The following is a 7,086-nucleotide window of genomic DNA, read 5'->3' as shown; positions in this document are numbered from 1 at the left end:
TTGCTAGCAGGGCTATGAGTGGCAGCTCTGGCCAGGACATTGTGCAATCTGGGTGTTTCCAAATCTGTGGTTCCGAGCGGTAAGAGGGAGTAACTGCAGCAAACATTCCCAGAAATGCGTGCTGAAAACGTCCATTCCTGATCCTCTGGCACCTTGCGGGGAGGGTCTGGCTCCTGCTGATCAGTGACTGGTGGGAAATGGTCAGAGGGGAAAACCCCTCTCTGGAACTGCTGTCCATTCTGTCACCCATTTGCTACACCAGTTCTGTGTCCAGGCTTTGAGACTCCTTAAGCTTGGTGACTCAGGATTGACTGCAGTACACAGCTCACCCTGCTCTTCCTCACCAGGCATGTTCATGCAAACTTACCTACCACCCAGATTGTTTTGGGACTCGGCTTTCCCATCCTCCCCAGCCCCATACTGATGGGTCTAAAAAGGTCTAATGTGCACGTTAAGCTGCTGTTTTTACAAACTTGTTTGTGTTGGAAGGGAATTATTTACTTAATGAAAAGCCAACATTCACTGAATATCTGGGATGTTGGATCTTAATAGAGACAAAACTTGTATTTACACAGGAATTCTTAGATAACTGTAAGAACATATTTTCATAATTCCCCTTATGTTATACTTGTTGCTGGCCAAGGAGGCTGAAGTGAATGGATTCACCCCAAAGTTTTTCACCCATTTCTAAATGGTTTTCAAGACAGTCTCCTAAAATACATGTTTTCGTTCCCGAGTCATCATAGCAAAAGCTGATGGAGCCTATTCACCAGAAAATAATATTTTTTGTAAACTGGAGACAAGGCAGTTCTTTGCAAGGTCTCAAAAATAAATATTTATTTTTGTTTTTCCTCAGTCTTTACTTTCTTTTTAATTTCACATTTGAGCCCTTGTTTCTCTCTGACAGTAAAACTCGTTGCTATCCAGGCCGGAGAGCACTGTGCTTCAGCTGCTGGCATCTCCATAGTCCCTTCTCCTCCCTTCAAGAGCCCTACAGCCCTCTTGCACCCTGCCTGGAAGAAATCCCTGTCTAGAGAATTGGCTGGCCATCACACATTCCTGCCGCAGTGTTTTCTGTCTCAGAAATCAACTGCATAACAAGATATGTTTTCCCACATAGCTGCCATTTGCTCTGGTTTTGAGCAAGCAGATGCTGCCCAGAGCTTTACCAGTGTTTGGGGTAACAAGTAAGGTCAGTCTGGGAAGGCTATGGGGAGCAGGAGGGGGAGACATCACCCTTCCTCCATTACCTCCTCACCATCACCACAGTTCAGGGGGCTCCTGCCGGATCCTGCGGATGGACAGCACAAAGTTTCCATCCTGCTGATGGCAGCCCTCAGCTCCTTCACAGGTGTGGGTTTATTTTAGCATCACACAAAAAATATTGTTTATTTGTTCACATAATCTTTATTTTTTCAGTACTTAACAATCCCTGTGGCTCATCTCGCAAGTTCAGGGGCCAGCTCAGTGCTCAAGCAGGTAGATTTCTTGGCTGATCTCAGCTGAGTGCTGAGGTGTCTTTCCATGGGGTTTGCACCCTCCAAAATCAGAGAGTAAAGTTTGGCTTGGAGATGGCAATCATCAGCAGGATAAAATTCTGCAATGCCGTGCCTGAGCCCTGGCACAGCAGGCAGTGGGGGCAACCAGCAGGCAAGGAAGAAATGCAAAGCAGGAAGCAATGAAAAAGTTAAAAAGTATCACTGTTAAAAAACAGTGGTGCAGGCAAAATGTCTGTGACCAGGGACTGTCCTCTCAGCCCTCAGCTACATCCATGCAGAGGCTGACGAAAGCTGAGCCTATCAGATACAAGACTTACTGAGGTGATACAGCCCAGAGTGAAGGAGAAATCAGATATATCCCTTTATAAAGACTGAACCCCAATCTTTCGAAGGCACGTTGCCTGGGTTAAGGAACAGTATTGATGCATCAAAGCAATACCAGTCCAGCCAAAAGCTGTGCTGTCTTCAGTGCCTGCTCTTGTTCCTTGCCAGCTGGATTGGAATATCACTGCCATTGTTGGAAGCTGCCAACAGGATACAGATGGAGGTGGGAACCCCAGGTGTTCCTGGCTGATGTGCTGGCACTCCTGTCCCACTAACCTTGCCATGGTGACCCAAAGGGAGTGGGTCTCCGTCCCTTTCCATTGTCAGTGGGCTTTGCTATGTGAGAATAACACCAGCTGCTCTGGGGGTGCTGCATCCAGGACAACCTGTTCTTCCTGGATATTGTTACTTGTCTACTTATGTGGTTGCAGGAACACTCCCCTGGGGAGTGAAGAAAAGGCCATTTGTCACCCACTGACAGCCCTGGGCCACTGTGGTGATCCCCTGCCTGCGCCAGCTCCCAAGACAGAAAAGTGGGGGAAGAATGCTCACAGCAAGTAGGATAGGCTGCTTCCCATCCCAGCCCTAAAGGCTGCTAAGGACTTAGGGAACACTGAGTTCTAAAGTGTTCCCTAAGAAAGAGCTGATAGTCCTTCCTGTGGTGTCCTCAGGAACCTCCTGCCCTTCTCTGTGATGTCCCCAGAGATGCCCTGCCCTACCTGTGGTGTTCACAGAGCTCCACTGGCCCCTCTGTGATGTCCTTCATGCTCTTTTTCTGACCAGCTTTATCTGAGATCAGGTGAGCTCCCTGTTCTTGCCTTGTGCAGGTCCCCTGTGCATCCCCATGGAGGACCAGGCTGTCCTACGCCATGGGTGTCCCTTGACAGGAGGCTCAGCCCCCTCTGCTATAAAAAAGGGGCTGAGTGGGTGTAGGGCAGCAGTGCAGGCAGAGCCCAGGCACCACGCACAGCCACCACTGCCATGGGGACCCCCGGCTGCTGCTGCTCGCCCTGGCCCTGTGATGCTGGATCCAGGGGGGTGAGGGCAACCTTGTGGCAGAGTCTGGCTGTGCCGAGCTGAGCCGCGCTATGCTGTCCGGGTGAGGGGCTGCAGCCCCTGGCTGTGCTGTACCATGCTGCCTAACAGGCTGTATGCTCTTGCTGAGCCCTGCAATGCTATCCAGTGCAATCCCACACCATCCCACCCCATTCCAGTAATATCCCATGATGCAGCATCCATGACCATGGGAATTTCCAGCTCTGGCTGTGCTGTATCTGTGGGTACTGTTGATGACTAACGACTGGTACAGGGGAGTACCCAGCACTCCCGCCTCTGTCCTACTCTGCCTGGGGAGGGAGAAGTGCTGTCCCAGCTGGTGCTCATGCCTTCGCTCCCTGGTGCCACAAGAAGGGGCCATGCTGGCCCCACACATGCAGGACCCATGTCCCACAGCTTAGGCAGGCTGGAACAGCAGCTGTGACTCAGCAGTTACCAAGGCATCCATCAAAACTCACAGTTCCCAGCATTGTCTGGGAGCGCAACAGGAAGGGCAGTAGACCTGCCTCATCCCTATGCCTCCCTAACCAGGATGGTGCAACCTTCAAATGTGGCACTGGCACAGAAAGGAGGAAAAGGAAGCACGGTGCCCAGCCCAGGGCAGAAGGACACGGGATTTGGTTAACTGGCACAGCTGCTCCCCACAGAGGTATTTTCTGGCTCTTGGCCTTACTGTGCCTTGCACGCAGCAGAAAAGAAAGCAAGGGTCAGGTCTTTCATGCCATTATGGGTGGAGAAGTGGGTAAGGAGCTCATCCTACTCCCTTCAGCAAAACTCCACAGGAGCCAGCCACCACTGGGACTTGTCCCCTCCCTTCCTCCCTAGCCCTTCAGCCTAGTCCAGGAAGATACAGGGGAATTGCACGAGTTTCCTCTTCCAGTTTGGACCTGTGCCAAAGAAGACACCAAAGAAGAACAGGAGTAGACAGTTGGACAGATTTATTAAGAACTGAAGTGATTTATCCCCTTTAATGTGCTCCACTGCCTGCCCCCGGCACCAGCAGGGAGGGGGCCATGGTACCAGACCAGGACCTGCTTCTTGGGCTCAGATTGTCACTGTCCGGAGAGCCGGGTCTCCCCTGGGGATTGTATCTGCCACAGGTCCTCCTGGGGCAGAGCCAGTCAGTATGTGCAGTGTCACCCCGGGACAGCTACAGCATCCATGTGCCTGAGTGCACCACTCCAATATCCTCACACACACACATTCACCCACACCTTTTTTTTTCCCTGCAGGACAGCTGCCCACCTTAGCCAGCCCAATGACTGCAGGAGAGAGCTTTCCTGTACCCCTGGGCAAGGTACCAGCTGCAGGCTTTCAGAGTCCCAAGTGCACAGAGATGGGGGGCTTTGAGCTTGGTGCTCATGTGGACTCCTCAGGCTCAGTCTAGAGCAGAAATAAATTTTCCATGAGGAAAAGGACGACACTGCTCACTGGGTCAATTGTTCCTAAATAGCACGTCAGGAAAATAACAGGAGGAAGTGGAAAAGCCTCTTTCCCCAAAAAGATTTTTAAAAATTCTGCTTGGTAGAATGATGTTGGACTACATTCCACCTTCCTTCTGGGGAGGCTAACAGCTCATCCAACTAGTGCATCTCCAAAAACAGCTTTTCTCCCACAGTCCCTGGTTAAAGCTCACTCAACTCTAGAAATTTTGGTTTGGGGGCAACCAGACCACCCTCATCAAGTTTTTGGTTGCCAGTGTTTGTTGCTTAGGGTTAAGGACTATTTGAGGACTGCACTTCTTCACTGAACTGTTTTCTCAGCCTCTGCACCAGCTACAGGAAGCATCACAATGCCTTCAAAAGGTGGGACACTGGCCACAGGTGGACAAAAGACTGTCCAGGATTGTCGAGGATTTGGTTCAGGAATGGTTAGCAGAAAAGGGACATAGCAAGATCAATTTATTGGAGCTGCAGACTCTGCAGATTAGAGACCCTGCAGACTAAGCAGTAGCAGCTTACTAAAACAAAGGCAGTCTTCTGTTAGAACAAAGACAGCTTCAAAAGCAGGGTACCCTTGAGATAAGGAAGCCTGGATGAAACTGGTATGAAACTGGTAACGGCACGTAGAAGCAGGGACTTTGCATTACACGATACCCACAAAAATGTAGAAGTAGATACATAAAATCCTGTTGATGTAAGAATGGTACAGCAATAATAAACCAATAAGGAGCTTGGCTTTTGCAATATGTATGAACTAATTAAGAACTGTATTTAAGCAGCTGATGTATACCAAATAAACTGAGTTTGCAGATGATCAATCGATGTCTGCTTCTCCCTTCTCCGACACAGGATCAGGAGGTGTTTTTCCACCAAAGGTATAAATGATGGCCAAGGCAGCCTGGAAACGTCAGAATTTATCTTGCAGCTGAAAAGTACATGTTTTGGGAACTGTTAGGCTTGTTTGTGTAACTGCTGGGAATTTTGGGAAAAGAAAGTACAAGAAAATTCTGCTTCAGGTCAAGGAAAAACAAAAACAGCTTAGTCTGAGTCAATTCCAAAGTACTTTAATCCTTTCAGTTTTGATATCGGATGATGAATGCAAAGGATTGTGACCTAGAGTGGGCTTGGAGAACACAGGAGAAGTTCCAAGAAGAACCTGGAGAACAAGAAGAGACAGCTTGGGGATGAAGAGGTCAGACTAAGGTACCAATGACCCCTGGTGGTTTTCTGTGTCCAGTTTCAGGTACCCGAAAATTTTCTCTCAAGGGAAAGTTGAAGACTTCTGAAAGGTCAGCTCTGCTTGCTGGTTAGACACTTATTTCAGGACATTATTAGGAAAAAGTAAAAACCTCCCTCTGACTATAAGGGAAAAAAATCATCAAAAAACTAAGGTAAGAATTAAAAATATTTACCAGAATAGATGAAAGTATCACACTGAGCAAGCTATTGTCAAAAGAGTAAAAGGGAACAAAGAAACACAAGGTAAACAAAAACAAACCTGCAAACCTGTGAACAAAAAGAAGCCAAAACCAACCATGCAGCTCCTGAGCATAGAAACAACCTGCCAGCTCAGCAAAAAGCAACAGAGCAGAAGCACAGTGAGGACTACAATGAGATTAAAATCCCTTGCACACAGCTGAAAATAAATACAGTATTTGCAACACTTTCCTTATTGACAATAAAGAGAGGAAATGTCACTGCAGAAGTCATGGAGTAATCACAGTGTCAAACTGCAAGAGAGACAAGAGCCATGAGGCTCATCAGCACAGCCTGGTGACGTGCCAGACACTTATTCTCAGTCTGGTGACACCAGAGTCAGGGGAAGCAGAGGCTGGGCTGACACCAGGCAGGACCTTGCCAGGGAAGGCTGGGCAGTCCAGCCAGAGAGCTTGGGCCCACTCAAAGCAAAAGCAGCAAAAATCCCTTCTCTCTATGCTCAAGCCAAGCATCCTTGCAGAGATTTTTCCCCAGTGCGGCTCTGGAGATAAGCCATGGGGATTGCCGTGGGTATCAGTGGAGGGCTGGGGTGCTCTTCTCTGGCAGAAGCTTTTGGGCACTTTCTTCAGGACTGGATCACAGGCTGCTCTTACATCGCATTTCTGACTTGTTCACTGCTGACTTGTGCACACACCGAGGCCATGTTAATGAGCTGACAGACAGCAGTGATGCCAGCCAGACAATGGAGCAAAATACATGGAAAAATCCATGAAATGTCATAGTAACTGAGGAGAGGAATTCACCACTCCCACCTGCAGTCGGCTCAGAGCTCACCAGAGCGCAGGGAGAAGTGCCACCTTCAGCAGCATCTTCAGGCTGAGGCTGGGGAAAGGCAGGCCACATCCTGGACTGCACCACATCTACTGTTTCCTCCCCAAAAGGAACTGCAGGAGGGATTTACTGCAGGAGGGCTGGGCCAGGTCCTGTCTGGAGCCCTAGGCACAGCCCCAGCCCCATATTGGGTTAAACATGAGGCAGTGACCAGCTAAAGTCACCTGAAGCTCTCCTCTGATTTCCCAACACAGAGTGAAGTGGTTTTGTTACCCTCCCACAGACAAAGCCACTGCTCCCTTCTCTCAGCTGAGGCTTTTGCCTGCCGACGTCCAACAGAAAGCTTTGCTGTGACAAACCCAATGGTTCTCCACTGCCCCTCTCCCTTTAAGTTATTGCAGGACCAGCAGCTGCTCTGACTATCCCAACAGACAGGAGTCTGCAGCCAGTTCTTCTCCTGCAACTGAAGAGCCACAGACTTAAAGGTACTGAACAAG

This window comes from Taeniopygia guttata, chromosome Z (assembly GCF_048771995.1).
Source record: "Taeniopygia guttata chromosome Z, bTaeGut7.mat, whole genome shotgun sequence".
NCBI lineage: Eukaryota > Metazoa > Chordata > Aves > Passeriformes > Estrildidae > Taeniopygia > Taeniopygia guttata.
Note: the sequence above shows the minus strand (reverse complement) of the source record.